Source organism: Podarcis erhardii, assembly GCF_964252035.2.
Source record: "Podarcis erhardii genome assembly, chromosome: Z".
In the NCBI taxonomy this organism is placed as follows: Eukaryota; Metazoa; Chordata; class Lepidosauria; order Squamata; family Lacertidae; genus Podarcis; species Podarcis erhardii.
In genome coordinates, this window is record NC_138504.1 from 12836887 (window position 1) to 12854451 (window position 17565).

Genomic DNA, 17565 nt, shown 5'->3' on the forward strand with positions numbered 1-17565 from the left:
ATTATCATTATGTTCATTGCTGCAAGGCACAAGAGAAACCCTCATCATGCGCTTATTTAAAAATAAATGAATTGATAATGCCCTTAATCTGCTGCTAATCTAATAATGTCCTTGCATAATTAGATGTTATGAATGTGAACTGTTGATTGGACATATTGTTGAGAGATTAAAAATAAATGAGGAGGTAGTGGCTGCATTATAATTATGCATGGATTAGTTTCGCCACTGGCTGATTATTGGAAAAGGGCTATGATGAAGGGATGTATATATATGTATATAAATCAGGAAAAAAAATCTTCAAAGGTGCCATCAATCCGAGGATCTGGAACAGTTTCCCTTTACAATCTGGGTAGAAGAGGAAATAGAAACTTAATCATTTTTCTATTACAAAATCTGATCCAGGAATGATTGGTCAGTTAGAAAACCAGCAACCATGAATGGCATTTGTACCAAATATCTTAAAGTACCAAAAATATTTTAAGACCGCAAATTGTCTTCACCTGGTACTGAAAAGGCTATAACATAGGCACCAGGTAAGCTTCTCTGTGGGGGCATTCCATGGGCCACCACTGAAAAGTCCCAATCCCCAGGAGACACTCACTATTGTTTCGCAGGAACGCCTAGAGATGGGCTTCAGAAGATGACCTTGAAATCTATAGGGAATATGATGGACACAGCCCTTTAGATAACCTGAACCCAAGCTGTTTGTGGTTTTAAAGGTTGATTACAGCAATTTGAATCACCTATAGAAATGGACAGGAGGTCAATGCTAATGGCAAAATACTGATGTACTATGGGTGACTTGGCCAATCCCATATCGGTAACCCATTTTGGACCAACTGAAGTTTCCAGGCTGCTTCCAAAGGTAGCCTGACATATAACACACTGCAGATATCGTAAACAGGTCTGATTCACACAACCATACACTTATCACCTGATTCTCCACACAAATGGTTACAGCTGCCTGTGTGCTCTGGCTCCATTGAAAACCATTGTATTGAAAGCGTTCTTCCTGTGGTGTTATACCGGTGGCAGCCCATTCAGACCACATGTTGTCACTTGACATTGGAGTCCTTCAGTGATGCATGTGTGAACCTAGCAAAAAGGTTGTAGAAAGGTATTGATGGGCTTGTGTGTCGCATTTCCACCACACTTGCTATACAGACACACTTGCTTTCCCCACCCATTGCTTGAGCTCCATGCACATTGTGGCGTGGCTATAGTTCGATTGGGAGCTAGAACAGCTTGGGGGTTAGAATCTAAACCTCTCCAGTCGGCAACTGGATATAGATCTATCAGAGAGTCAGACCAGGGCTGGCAGACACATTTGTTAAATGTGTTGCAAACTTTGTATAAGAAATCAGGTTAGCAAAAACGGAACTCCAGAGCGCCATCTGGTGTCACAGTGTCACAGTGCATATCCAACACACATAAAGCACTTTTTCTTTGCCGATGTAGCTGAGTCCTGGGACTGGGGAAACCAAGGTTCAAGTCCTCATACAGTCACAAAGCCCCCACTGGATAACCTAGTCAATACCTCATCCTGACACTTCTGAGTTTCTGGGAGAATAACAGAAGAGAATGCCATGCCTGTGACCCTGAGCTCCTTGGAGGTAAGATAGGATGAAAGTGCATTGCTGATTGATTGAGGTGGTACATATGTGACCCTCCAGATGCTGTTGGACTTCAGCTCCCAATTTTATTAATGTAAGTTGCTAGAGATATCATTCTTCAGGCTTGTCTCTTTCCCCCCATTTTTTTGCGGGGGGCAGGGGGATCTGTAGAAATGAAAATTCTTAAGTCAGTGTATTTTTGCCTCTGGGGTGCATCTTATATTGGTGATGAGAACACAGCTGGGAATGTGGGGGCAACAGGCCCACCCCCGCTCTCTGCCTTGTGTGACTCTTAAGTAGGTGGGGTGGGTGGGGGTGTTTGAGGAAGAGATTCTAAAAGAGAGTTACTTGCACTTTCTGTTCTGTGTTTATAACACATTTAGCTGTTCTGCCTTTATTTAAGACTGGTGCAGAAAAAGAAAAGAAAGCAATAATACCAAATTTCAACCCACAATAGGCATGTTTAATGACAACTCAAGCAAACAGGAGAAATTGATGTATATGCCCTTACACCCTCCAATCTATCTTTCATAGATTATATATGCTACTTATGCGCATAAATTATAATGGGAGAAAAAGGCAGCATTGGAATGCCCATGAAAAATCTGCCAAGCTGTAGAAGAAGGGAGAGTTGGGTGGGGTGGAAGTTGCCCAAGCACTGTAATTCTTTATCATAACAAAACAGAGACAACACTCTGACAGTGGAGCCGGAGTCGAAAGCCAGCACAATTGAACTGCATTTATCTTAATTTGCTTCAGTGAGCTATGCATAACATTTGACACTCAGTCATAAATTTTATATTTATGGAACTCAGTAGTGACACCACTATCTATTTTGCTGTGCTTACCTCGAGAGGTTGTGTGTGCTCAAAAATGGGCTTAGAATTAACTTTGTATTTTTTGCTTGATCCTCTTAATTGAACTGAATCATGATTGAAGCGGCATAGTACTTCGATGAGGCACTTTTCCTCTCACCTCTGATTGAGAAAGGAGGAGGGGAGAAAACAAACGAAACAAGCCATTGCTATTTTCATGAAGATCCCTGACAGCAAAAATAAACACAGCTCACAGCTCTTCCACAAACTACAGCAACACAGTAGGGAGGGTGTTTGTTTTTTAAAAAGTACAATGGTTTAACAACTTTTGGGAATCTTAAAACATAAAACAGCTGTGAGCTGTTTATCTATCACCCATCTATCTATCTATCTATCTATCTATCTATCTATCTATCTATCTATCTATCATCTATCTATCTATCTATCTATCTATCATCTATATCTATCTATCTATCTATCTATCTATCTATCTATCTATCTATCTATCTATCATCTATCTATCTATCTATCTATCTATCTATCTATCTATCTATCATCTATCTATCTATCTATATCATCTATCTATCTATCTATCTACAGTGGTGCCCCGCAAGACGAACGCCTCGCAAGACGGAAAACCCGCTAGACGAAAGGGTTTTCCGTTTTGGAGGCGCTTCGCTAAACGAATTTCTCTATGGGGTTGCTTCGCAAGACGAAAAAATCTTGCGAGTTCCCGCGGGTTTCCCCCCGCTTTTTTCGCCCTGTTCCTAAGCTGCTAAGCCGCTTAACAGCTGATCCGCTGATAAGCCGCTTCTCAGCTGATCGCTAAAAGCCGCTAGACCGCTAATAGCGCTAATCTGCTAAGCTGTCAATGGGCTTGTTTCGCAAGACGAAAAAACCGCTAGACGAAGAGAATCGCGGAACGGATTAATTTCGTCTTGCGAGGCACCACTGTATCATCTATCTATCTCTCTCTCTCTCTCTCTCTCTCTCTATCTATCTATCTATCTATCTATCTCTATCTATCATCTATCATCTATCTATATCTATCTATCATCTATCTATCTATCTATCTATCTATCTATCTATCTATCTATCTATATCTATCTATCTATCTATCTATCTATCTATCTATCTATCTATCTATATCATCTATCATCATCATCATCATCATCATCTATCTATCTATATCTATCATCTATCTATATTTATCATCTATCTATCGTTGTGAATCTCTGACTCTAGAAAGCATCAGAATGGGATAGCAAATGGATATCTGATCAATTTCAGAGGATATCGCTTAAAAAAGCATGCAGATTTATGTACAGGTTTGATATTGTGAAAGGATGGGTTGGGCAAGAGTCAGAGCCAGCCTGCCCATGAAGTTGGGTGAGAAGGCTGCTTCAAGTGACACTCCCCCCCAGGGGTGGCACAACCCATCTAAGGCCCTTTAGGGGCAGAGAGGGACCAGTGGCAAAGCTCTGTGGAATGCCTCCCCTACTACTCAGTCAGCGAGAGGGGAGGTGTTACAGCACCCAGCTTTCCCCCCAAGTGGCAGGGTGCCAGGTCTTTGCACCACCTTCTCTTGAAGGGAGAAGCTAATGCAAAGCCCCAGCACCAGATCTGGGTAGGAGGGATTTGGAAAGAATCTCCCTCTTGCCACTGTTGTATGTGTGGTGGTGGGCCACCCCAGCTGGAGTGTTTCATAGTTTGTAATCCCTTTACTGCACTCTTTCCCCATCACATTGCATATTTGTTTCAGTTAAATGTTAAACCAAGCCAGGCTGTAATTAATACAAGCTTAAAATTCATGCCCACTGTTGGAGGTGTGTTCAATAAAAATGTGCTGAAGTTTACACCTGTACCTAGGAGATTGAGAGCGTATGGATGCTGGATAAAAACATATCAACTCTTAAAATACGATCTATTAAAATCAGGTCCTTATTTTCCTTGAAGGACTGGATCTTAAAACGTCAGCTAAATACAGGTATGTAACCTCCACCCAAACGAGTTCACTCTGAAAGCTTCAGAAGACAGCAAGCTGAACTTGGCCCAGTTTTGTTTGTGTGTATTTTTTAGTGGTCTGCAACAAGCATAGGTGCCCTAGGAGCTAGGGTCCCAATTCCAAGAGATGTAAGCCCTTTAACAAAAACATTTACCAAGGACAGAAGGATTAGAGGCACAGTGTCATCCAAATGAACTACCCTCAAGTGCAGGAAATTGGATCACATCAAAAACTCAATCAGACAGCAACTCAGACCTGGCCTTCATCCAGCAACCATGAGGCTCTTTATGAAGACCTCTGGCCTCCTATATCACAGCCTAAGCACAGCTGCTTATAGTGAAGACATCTCAGAAATTTATTCTGCATAAGGAGAATCCTTACTCATTAGAAGGCCCCTTGCATGGGTGCCACATGCGAACTCTGTGCCTTTAGAAAGATGCTATGTTCTCACATTTTAACCTGGACCCAGATCTTTTGGTGCTGGTGTTCCTGAAGACTGGGCATTCTCAAGGAGAGCTCCAAGAGTTCTTCAGCAGTCCTGTCCCCAAGGCTCCTCAAGGGGACTATTACCACTGGTTTCAGGAGACTGTGACTGCTCCTCAAGGTCCTCAGCTTTTGGACTGTCTGGTTTGTCCTTTGAGGACTCAATGTCAGGAAGCAGATTAGGTCTAGTCATGACAACCAGAATAGGCTAACTTTGCAGGTACCATTACCAGCTGGGTGAAAACAGTAGAGAAGATAGGGGCCCCAAGTCCTTCTCTAAATTTGAGGGCTCATAGGAAATCATGTGCGAATTGGTGATCTGAGTAAGGATAGTGAGAGATAATGTGGCAAGCAACTGTGTGGCCCATGGCATATATGAATGGATATTTATGTTCTAGAAGACGATGGAGCAGTTACACCAATAGTAGTAAATTAAACACTTTAGCTTTATCACACCTCACAGTTGGGAGAAACTAATTAAAATCATTGCACATTCTGCTGTTTAAAGTTAACGTTTTAAAGGCTGTGTTTTCATTTTCAGTTGGAAGGTAGAGAAAATGCTTAGGCAGCAAGGTTAAGCAAAGGCAATGCAACATGCAATCCAACTCAGGGATTCTATAAAAGCAGGATGTTACGATCACAGAAGAGGACTGCCAAGAAATGTACTGGGGTGTAGCCATTAATCATTTCATTTAGCCTGATAATCAGGTGGATTGCTAACTTAATAACATGTAGTGGTGCTCTTGATGTTTCAACACTTAACAAAAAACGTTGACAGGACTATAATTCTGTACGGACAGATTTGTTTCTCAAGTGACTTTGGAAAACTAAGCATTAATTATCCAAACATTATTTTTGTGTGGACATTTAATCTCACAGATGGTGAAGGTTGTTTACATCTTCTTCTTTTTTTCAAAATAACTTGCCAGACTGACATATTTGGTTTATTCCCCCAGTTGCAGGAGATATAGCCAGCCACAATGCCAATCTACTTGTTGTACTAATTAGAAAAAGATTGTTTGATTCTTTTTGACTTCTGGTATTTACCCAAAGGAATGTAAAAGGAAAGGATACCAAGGACATATCTAGACAACTTTGATTAGGCAGGGCAGAGAAGATATTCAATACAGTGCATTGGTGTAGCCAGTGTCTGTAATAACTAACAAGCAGCTTATTTGAAAAACGCGTTTGTTGAAGCTACTGCCTCTTGCTTGCCTGGATAGAAAGGGGTCTGTGAATGTGTGAAGAAACTAGCCAGTATACATGCAAATTTATATTAATTATCCCACCCACTTTTACTTCTGGCGCCACCCACCACTAGTGTGTGGTTTCCAGAAGGTTGGCAATATCGGAATATAGCTCTTGAGCTGGGAAAGGTAACCCCATCCCTGTAATGTTTCTGGGTCAGGATAGGCACCTGACCCAGGTGCTTTAACAGAAGGAGCTTTATTCAGAGGAGCCTCCAAAACCCTCTGCTAGAACTGAAGCTAAAGGCTAATGAGGTGCCCAACTACAAGTCCTCAAATTGCCAAGTCCTTGACATGAAGAAAATGCCAACAAATTACAGGCTGTATCATGCAAACTAAAAAGATCACAGGAAGAGCACTGTAGGACCTGGTCTGTCTGCATCATGAGACACTATGGTTCTCTCTCTGAAAGCAGCTTTTCATCAATTGATGGGAAAAATACAGCTTCTGCTTCCTGTTTCTCCTCACCTACCACTTCCTGTCTTACTAAGGTTCTGTGAGAAATTATGTCTCCATGTGGAGGTGCTCTTGGTGCAGGATAAGCCTCACAGGAGAACAGATCAGATTTTGGATACAGTAGAGATAGAGAAAAGGGACATGGGTGGCGCTGTGGGTTAAACCACAGAGCCTAGGACTTGCCGATCAGAAGGTCGGCGGTTTGAATCCCCACGATGGGGTGAGCTCCCATTGCTCGGTCCCTGCTCCTGCCAACCTAGCAGTTTGAAAGCATGTCAAAGTGCAAGTAGATAAATAGGTACCGCTCCACCGAGAAGGTAAACGGCGTTTCCATGCACTGCTCTGGTTCACCAGAAGCGGCTTAGTCATGCTGGCCACATGACCCGGAAGCTGTACGCCAGCTCCCTCGGCCAATAAAGCGAGATGAGCACCGCAACCCCAGAGTTGGTCACGACTGGACCTAATGGTCAGGGGTCCCTTTACCTTTACCTAGAGATAGAGAAAACTAGGAGCTGCAAAACATAACATCTTACTGCTCTATTAATAAGGATAATGGTACAATAATTTCAGTGAAGAGATAAATCTTTCTCTAGATTAGAAGGGCACAACAATAACAGAGCCCCACCCTCTAGGCAAATCTGTATTATTTATCAAAGTAAAAGGCTTAGAAGGATTACATTTGACTTCGTAACTCCTCTGTTATGAACATAACCACCGTCAAAAGGTTTTATGTGCAATGTTACTGACAAATGACACTTTTAATTTCTTCTGGCAAAACCAGGCTAAAGGCTCAGCTGGGCCAGGGAAGTTCAGAGCCAAAGAAGTGTCTACTCCTGGGCACCGCAGTGTTTTATTTCTAACACAATATGTGCTAGGAAGTTTATTTTCCACTACTGTTCTTTGCACTGAGGAACTCCAGGGCTCCTCTGCACATGTTTGAAAACCAGCACTCTAGAAACAAAAGAAGGTGGCTGAGGGAAGCCAGAATTACACAGGCAAAGAATTTCTTCTTGCGACAAATTCACCTTGGAACAACACAGAATCTCCCTAAATTCTCTACCAACATCCGGAAAAAAGCAAATTCAGGCATTCCTCCACCCCGAAAAAAGAATCTAAGGACTGGAAAAAAAGAGATTACTATCCATCATCCTGCAGCACCTGCCGTCAATCTGATGGTGTATGGGGGTATCACTGCAGGGGCAAAAAGTGAGGTTGGGGGAAGGGAGTCAATCCCTTATGAAGCATCCTTCCATAAAGCTGCCATCCTCTTCCTCAGCCATGGTTTCTGCTCCTGCACAACTTGATTCTCGCCCTATCCTTGTAATAGAGTGGCACAGGGCTGAATTAGGAGGCTTGTAGGAGCTTTTAAAAGTGAAAAATCTCATATGCTAACAGCCAACCCATGAATCACTGGCTGTCAAAGCCTTTGATTGGCTAGGAGAGAGCTCTTGCTGGGCTGTGCAAATTATTTGTCAGCCAGACAACCTGACAATTATTCTCATGCTGCATTTGAATTGCAGAAGAATTCTGGGGATTGTAAAACAAGAGGTAGTGATGGCCACTAAAACTGGGTTGCCTTTAAAAAGGACTGGGCAAATTCACTGAGGATAAGGCTATTGCTGGCTACTAGTCAGGATCTTTGCTGTCAAACATGGTATGACTTTGAATACCAATTGCTGGGAATTGCAGGTGGGGAGAGAACTGATATGTTCAGGTTTTGCGTGTGGGATTCGGTTGGCCACTGTGAGAACTGGATGCTGGACAAGATGGGCCTTTGTCCTGATCCAGCAGGCTCCTCTTATGTTCCACCTTTCAGGTGGACTTTTAGAAGCTTCTGGAGATCTTTTCTGAGCCAGGAAGCCTTCACCAGCACAATTAATCCCAGAAGAACTCCATCCTGGCTAAGAGTCCAGGAAGGATACTGTAGAATTTATGGTCTCCCACACCATAGCTTTAAAAAAAGAAAGAAAAATGCCAATTCTGTTTTCAAGTGGCAAGAAGCATTCATTATTGTGAAACATAGACTGCTTCCTTTAGAGGACTCTGCTCTGTCTTGCCAAAGAATGAGACATCTGGGCCATCTTATGTAAAGATCTCCAGCAGCATGCTGCTGATTCTCATGTTGGCAGTGATACAGAAGACACTGACAGCATGCCACTGTGGATTAGCTTATCATTTAAAACAGAAGAAAGCCAAGCCAAGACCATCATGGAAGACCACCTGTACTGTATGTGCTACCCCAATGCTTCAGTAAGTGTGCCTGCTCTTTTGGATTGGATTCACAGCAAGGAGGGTTTTTGACTGGAAAAAAGCCGAGGCATCTGGGATGGAAGGAATGAGAGTAGCACAAAAAGAAATAGCAGCAGCAAAACAGGAAAGGGATGCTAATAGATTTTCCTTCTGCAGGTCCCTTTTCTTCCCCTTCAATTGAATGTTGACTCCACACCATCACCACCAGCAGTAGACAGCATGATGAGCATTTCTGTGCGCTCTGGCTTCTGTGATGGTGTTCTGTTGTGCCAGAAGCAGTTTAGTCATCTTGGTCACATGACCTGGAAAAGCTGTCTGCAGACAAACACCAGCTTCCTTGGCATGAAAGCGGAGATGAGTGTCGCACCCCATAGTCAAATTTGGCTGGACTTAACCATCCAGGGGACCTTTACCTTTTCACCTTTTACTCACTGCAACATACTGGGATGGAAAGGGGAAGGGATGCAGTAAAGGTTTGGGTCAGTGCAGTGTAAATGCACCAGCAGAACCAATCCTGCACTCCTGCCACAGCATTTGCAACATGCTGACCTCTCCATCATGCTCCTTCCTTTCTCTGTCAGACTGTAACATTATTCCCAAATATGGATGCTTCAGGAATTTGATCTTTTGAATTCTGGAGCATAGTTGCCTGTCAAACGAATGTGAAGATCAGAACATACACATCCTTCAAATTTCATATTTTTTCTGAGTTTTGTAGTACAATTTTCAGCTCTAACGCTACAGCAATAATGAGTTTTAAAATGTGTGCACATTTAGAAAAATATGTTTACAAATTATTGTTTTGTGCAACAAATGTTCCAAAATGCAAATTAAATTTAGACACATATTTACATACTTGACATAGAATATTCCCATTAAGTCCTGTTTACCCTCTTTCAGTCTGAAAATTTTGAAATAGTGCTTCCATTTTCACCTACTAAAAGTGTTGCAGCAAATTTTGTGGGGTGGTGGGAATGGGCAGATCTGTCCATATCAGTTTCTTGCTGTTTCCCTTTTCCTAAACTTAAGTTCAATTTTCTGTTTTTTCCACATCAGTTTGCTGGGGAAACCCAGCCAGATGGGCGGGGTAGAATTAATAAATTATTATTATTATATTTTTTGAATGGGACAAAGGTTCTCATGGGAAATCTATCAGTATTAGTACATATTTCTCCCAATGCACACAATTTTGAATGTAAGTTTGCAAAATATGTACATCACTGACAGCAATTTCCCGTAATATAACACATTTTACTATGTTATTTTCACCAATGTAAGTATTATATATGTGTATATTTTACTGTATCTGAGTATGTGCATTTTTGTACCCATACTCAGCAAGAGAATTACATTACAGAATTCAGAGAAATGCTCATTTTAATCATGGCTATGTTTCAGTTTGCATATTGTTTGCAGAAATATGAATTCGGGCTTACATCCATCTAAATTATACTCAGAGTAGACCCACTAAAGTTAATGACTCTAAGTAATGCACAATGATTTCAGTTGGCCTGCTCTGCATAGTCTAAAAATTATAAACAAGCACAGGAAGATTTGCCTTTTAATGTGAATTGAATCTATTTTCTCCTCCATCCTAAGTGGGGATGGTGCTTTTTCAGTTCAGCTGCCTCTCAAATTGAATTTTGCAACTGAAACCCCAAATTTTTTCTCCTTGAGACTATTTGCTTACCTTGAAGAACAGTAGTCTCTCCCCCAAATCACCCTATACTTTATTCATATAGATACAATTTTAAAAAGAGATTCACTTTTTAAAATTCCTGCTAAGAACATAAGAAGAACCTGTTGGATAAGGCCAGTGGTGCATCTAGTCTAGAATCCTGTTCTCATAGTAGCCAATCAGATGCCGATGGGAAGCCCATCAAACAGACTTAAGCACAAGAACTGTTTCCCCTCCTGCAGTTTCTAGCAACTGGTATTCAGAAGCAAGACAGCCTCTGACAGTGGAGGAGAACATAACTTGGTTTATTTTGGCCACCTGTTATGCTACCATCTTGAAATCATAACACACTCTCTCTCTCTCTCTCTATATATATATATATTGTGTGTATGTTTGAGGAAGGTGCTAAGAAAAGTCGAGCCAGCTCTTTGCTCCATACATAATGCATCCAACCTATTACATTACTACTTCTCCTTTCTCCACTTGCTGAGTTAATGAGAACCTCGATCTTGCAACACCCAACTTTCTAGCGGCCACCTGCTGCACTGTCAATTATAAGGCCGAGTAAGTACATACTTATTTATGAAATAATTGAGCAAATTGTCAAATAAAACACTTAATTTGTTGGCATGTTTTAGGAGTTGCTGGTGCCTCCAAGGCTAATGGAATTTTTAAGACCTTATTGATTTTTGTTCTTCTCCCTCTCCCTCTCCCTCAATGCATATTTTATCTACTCTGATTTTTCGCTTAAACAGAGCCATGCACCTCTGCGAATTTGTTCTGAGACAGGGCTTCATTCCTGCACTTAAAAGGAAGAAAGTGTCTCTATTTTCTTAAACTGAGCTTAACAAAATGTGCAAAGCTGTGACAAACTATAATGAAGTCTACTTAGAATTTTCTAAGGTCTTCTTCAACCCTTTGATGTTTCCACTTGCAGCGTTGGGAATCCTGGGTGCTCTGTGTTTCTAGCGTGGATGCATAAAATTGGCTGAGTTGAGATAAATTCAGTAGTTTGCTGCATTGAAGAGCTGTGGAAAATTAGAATGAGGTTGCATGACCAATTTTTGCCCCAAATATCTGTAGTTCTTCCATATTTCTTTTTCTTTTTATCAATATGCCCCAATTGCAATGAAACAGATCACAATTCTGATAAATATTTCCACTGGATTAAAAACCAAACCAAACCCCAAGCAGTTTCACTATGGTTGTTCCTTTAGGAAAATTTGTATGCATGCCACTGAGTTGGTACAGTCCTTTCTTAAACAGGCACAGCACCAATAAACCTTTATATGGAATATTGCCCAGCATTGAAAATGCAGGACCTAAAACATGATAGTCTTTAAATTGGCTATTTTAAAGTTTTAGCATTTAAACTAGTGGCAGGGCATCTTTTTCAGCCCAAGGGACACATTACTGGGGGGGGGGGGCTACTGGGGACCATGTACCAGTGGTAATCAGGGCCAAAGGCAAAAGTGGGTGTACCCAGAGGCAAATGTAGGGGAACAATGCATGTAACTCTTACCTTTATGATGTAGCTACATTCTAGGTAAAGGTAAAGGGACCCTGGCAGTTAAGTCCAGTTGCGAATGACTCTGGGATTATGGCACTCATCTCACTTTACAGGCCGAGGGAGCTGGCGTTTGTTCGCTCCGCAGGCAGTTTTTCCAGGTCATGACTAAGCCGCTTCTGGCGAGCCAGAGCAGTCCACGGAAACACCGTTTACCTTCCCGCCGGAGCGGTACCTATTTATCTACTTGCACTCTGACGTGCTTTTGAACTGCTAGGTTGGCAGGAGCAGGGACAGAGCAACCGGAACTCACCCTCTCCCGGGGATTCGAACCGCCAACCGTTTGATCGGCAAGCCCAAGAGGCTCAGTGGTTTAGACCACAGCACCACCCACATCCCAGCTACATTCTAGCCACACACAAAACAGAGATTTATACATACACATCCCAGCCGCCAAGCAAGAGTCATTATTATGCTTCAAGAACACATTGCAGTCAGGCAAATTAATGAAAAAAACGGGTGCATATCAGAGCCAGTAAGAGATGTGGCCTGGAGAGACCGTGTGGCTAAGACAGAGTCCTGAGTGCCTGACAGAGACGCCTAGAGGGACACATTTGTTCTTCAGGTCTGAGGTTCCCAGCCCCAAATTTAAACTCCTGCATGCTTGCTAGAGGTGCGAGCCACACTTATTACTGTACTTTTTCGTGGATAAGATGCCCCCATGTATAATACGCCCCCTATTTTGGGGGACTCAGATTTTTAAAAATGGGGGAAGGTGGCACAGAGTTGTTGAGCTTTTTTTGGGGGGGGGGTTGCCAAAGATCACTCAGCCACACATGTCAGAAAATCCACCTCTCATCTGTTCCCTCGCCGGAAGAAGCTGCCAATCGCCCACCCAATTGCCACAGCATCAGCCAATACTACCCACTGACGCAGCAACCAATAACACGCACAATAGCAGCTAACAGCTGCAGCAACCACCCTATGCACTACCCATGTATAAGACAACCCCCATTTTTTAACATGGTTTTTAAAGAACAAAACCTAGTTTTATACACGGAAAAGTATGGTATATTTAACACATCAAAAACTTGCATACAATATCTGAATGGTCAGCTTTGAATCTGTAGAATGCATTCAAAGCATCCTAGAGAAGGGTGAGTGCAAGCAGCATACCATGGGGGAAACAGTATGAAAGAGAAAGGGAATTAGTCTCAGAGGAAATGCATCACCTGAATCCACTTCTTTCTTCATTTGTGATCCTTTGTGATGGTACAGCCTTAAAAGATGCAAGACTGAAATTATCAGAATCCACTTTACCAATATACGTAAAGACTGACATGGTCTATAGCTGAGCTTGAGGATTGGTGGGTCTACTGCATAAAGGGGGACTGGATCATGAGAACATCAACAATGGCTCTCTACCCCCCCCCCCCCCGCTTCATGGCCAGTAACTATTGAGCATTAGTGCCATTAGTTACTTTAGTAAAGAAAATCTATCAATTATAAGCAATTAATTTTGCATAACTGGATTGAGGCCAATGGAACAGAAGATGACCTTAGGTAGCCACTTTCCAGTCCAATCTAATCTTAATGTGAAATTTGTCTCCAAGTCAAAAACTTAGGATCTACACATTCAGCAAACCATCTTTAAAATCTGCTCCTGCTTGGTTAAATCAAGTTTTAAAATGTCCTGTGATGATGGAACCATAGATCAGCAGTAGAGCTGGGAGGTCCCACTTTAAACCTCTAGCAGCATTATTCTAAAGCAGTAGCGTGGAAACTGCGTCTATCCAGGTGGTTTGGACTACATTTCCCATACGTCCCAGTCAGCATGGCCAGTGTTCCCCACCCCTGCCCTAAAGGATGAGGTAGCAGATGATGGGAAAGACTTCTGACCAAGACTTCTAGAGAACCCAGAATAGACAATGGATAAATAACCTGACTTGCTACAAGGCAGATTCCTATCCACTCAGTGTTGGAACTGGAAGGGCAGAAGGCAGGGGGCCAACAGTGAGTCCAAAGCCAATGACAGGCAGATGGGGTGCAGACTGAGCGCACACTGTGGTTGATAGGGCCAGTCTCCACTGTTCGTTATCTATGCTCCCTACTGAATGAGTTGTCTGCATGCCTCTGGGCAGATTAGAAGGGTGCAGAGGGTGTAGGGTAGAGGAGGAAAGGAAGGGAAGGGAAGTCCTGTTACATCCACTGACAACCACTGGATGGCTCCCTCTATTTCTAAGGTAAGCCTAGAGTAGTGATGACTAGCCAAAACAAGTGGGCCATATATTATATGGGGGAAGAAAGCATACTGGTGATGATGTCGCAGCTGCAATCCACCTTAGATTGAGGGCATGGCCTACTTTGAGGTCTTGACCCACCAATTTCAGGCCAGTGATTTAACCTGGGGGAGGAAACACACCTGTAACTACCCGGGTGTGTCTCTGGACTACAACTTCCATCATCCTTGACACCCTTGGTGGCTGTGGCTGATGAGGGAGACACAAGTTTCCCCATCCCAGGTCAAATCCATTCCTTCCTGATCAAAGCTTGATGAGGGAGACTTGAGCCAGTGAGCCTGGAAGACTGGGCAGCTGTGCCTTCTGCGTACTTAGAAGCTTGCAGTTTTGGCAAGTCTCCCGATTTAAACATCAATATTAAGATTTGGCAGGCTCTGTCAAACTGTCCTCTTGAGGCTTGTACTATGCAAGCCACAAGTATATTCATCTCCAGCATAAAGGTACAGAGGACTGTAGAGTTGGCAGAGGTGTACCCCACGGTAGTCTATCTTGATCTGAACAACATCTGCTCAGACCTAGTTAGAGCATTGCAGCTGGGACTCTCTAGCCTCTGCTGGCATCATTCCTGCATTAATGAGAATATGGGATGTAATATTCTTCATTTTTATGCAAATGAGGCAACACAGTCCTTCTGGTGGAACGGCAGAGCAATATTCTACCAAATTTTACCATGCAGCAATCTATGCAGTATCAGTGTTTCAAAGTGGCATGGCATGCTATTGCATTCTCAGGCCAGGTTTCAAGACTAAAAATGTTGCAAGCTGGATGGGTTTTAGCATGAGTTCCAGCCCTCATGCAGGATATCCTGCTTTTGTTTCTCAGAGCCTCCAAAATGGAGATTGTTCCTATCATATTTTAATGGCTACTAACCACAATATCTATAGGATGCGGGTAGCGCTGTGGGTTAAACCACTGAGCCTAGGACTTGCCGATCAGAAGGTTGGCGGTTTGAATCCCCGCAACGGGGTGAGCTCCCGTTGCTCGGTCCCTGCTCCTGCCAACCTAGCAGTTCAAAAGCACGTCAAGTGCAAGTAGATAAATAGGTACCACTCTGGCGGGAAGGTAAACGGCATTTCCGTGCGCTGCTCTGGTTCACCAGAAGCGGCTTAGTCATGCTGGCCACATGACCTGGAAGATGTACACCGGCTCCCTCGGCCAATAAAGCGAGATGAGCGCCGCAACCCCAGAGTCGGCCACAACTGGACCTAATTGTCAGGGGTCCCTTTACCTTTACCTTTAACCACAATATCTATGTTTTACCTCCACTGTTGAAGGCAATATGACTCTGAATGGCAATTGCTTGGAATCACAGGTGGGAGAGTGCTGTTGCTTTCAGGCTTCCCATAGTCATCTGGTTGGCCTCTGTGAAAACAGGATGATGACCTTTGGCCTGATTCAGCAGGCTCTTCTTGTGTTTTTAGTTACTATTATGTTTATTCCCCACCTTTCCTCCAAGAAATGGTAGTGTATGTGGTTGTCACCCATTACATTTTATCTTGACTACAGCCCAATTCTTGAGTGAAAGAAATTGCTTTGATTTGGTGCTGAAGAGCCAATGACATTGGCATTTGTCAAATATATCTGGTGCCCTCAGTCTCACCTTGTACAAGCACAGGTTTAGGTATCTGTTGTCCTTTAATTTTCCACAGCCACCAATTCTCCCTGAACGCTTACAAAACCTCCTGGTAGCCGGTATATCAGCTTTAGGTTTGAGATGAACACCAACACTAGAGACAGGATGAACTTTAAACAGAGATTGTTGGTTTATTAAAGTGATACTAAATACATAAGGCAATACCAATGCTTATGTTAGGGTCTTAATGGTGCTTTATGAAAGCTTCTGAATACTAAAGAGATGTTGTTGACACCAATTACTCCAACGACCCAATACAGATAATGGGGGTAAGATGTCTCTGCACCCCAAAGCTCTTCTGGTTGTCATTCTGGCACCTTGGACAGTTCAGCCCACTTGCGTAACCTCCCTCTGGTGGGATCTTTATGCAGGGCAGACTTTGAGACCAACTCAGGTTATGTTCACCTTATCTGCTTGAAAAGCTACAAGGTTGTTTCCAAGTCAGTGTCTTCTGCTGCTGTTGATGCCATCATGGGAACAAGGATGCCTTCACCTGCTCATTTCCTTCCACACAATGAACTCTAGCGCCTGCACAAAAACTGCCCAAACCATTCACACCACAACTACGACTTCCGTTTCCAAATCACATGACATCTGGTTTGAGGAGCAAATCAAAAAAGATTTTTTTTTTTTTTTTGTAAAAGCTGCAGGATACAAATGGATTTTGACTAATGTCATGTGAACCTGGCTTAAACAGAACCCATTTGTGGAAACATGCTGGAGCTGCTGTAAGCATGAATACAAACACACCCTCTGGCACTGTCTCCTGATCTTTACCAGACAAATATTAACAACACACTGGGTATTAATATTCAGGCCTTAGCCATTCTCCTCAGCTTTTTTCTGTGGTCTTTTTCTCAAATCAACTCCCATCTCTTCTGGCTCCTCAGCTGACTAAAAGTCAGCCACCTTTCCCTAACTAACAGTTAACTCCCAACTGGAATATCCAGCTAGTCAGATTCCACTGTCACGCAGGCCAATCAGACTGAATTTATCTAATCCATGCCCTGCCTAATATAACATTAAAGTGCTTGCGTCTTTCTCCCCTCAGAGAACCTGTCACCAAGAACTACTGCTTGCAACATCCTAACTGAACAAGGCTTCAACAAGTTCTGTCACAGAGGTCACAGAACTGAGGATGAGAAAGAATTTTGATTCAGTTCGCATTTAAAGCTTAATCTATTACAATTTGCACTTTTCAAGGCAATATGAGAACTGAAAGAGCAGCCATCCTTTGAAATTCCCCCCTACTGAATTTTGCAAGAGAATTTTCTATCCAATGTTCATTAAAAAATACTGTAGCTATATTAGGGGAAAGTGTGTATTATAATTAATATAATAGTGAAAATAGCATTGAAAATGCATGACATGATGAGAAATTGCCAGCTAAAATGTGTGCATTAGTTGATACTGCATACAAAAATGTGTTTGTTAGGAGAAATTGGAATTAAATGCTGAAGCATTCATGAGGATTTTTTTAAAGGCTACTTGCTGCAGAAACAGGGAAAACAGAATTTAAGATTGGAAAAATGAAAATTGGGGAGAACTGAAATTCACAGATCCCTGCATCCCTACACA

The 17565-nt window shown here is 42.6% G+C and overlaps 1 long non-coding RNA gene across 1 annotated transcript in view; it reads right to left on the bottom strand.

Annotated features, from left to right (window-relative positions):
- Positions 1-17565, bottom strand: part of LOC309334101 — a 552008-nt gene that overhangs the window by 17689 nt on the left and 516754 nt on the right. The window lies entirely within an intron of this gene.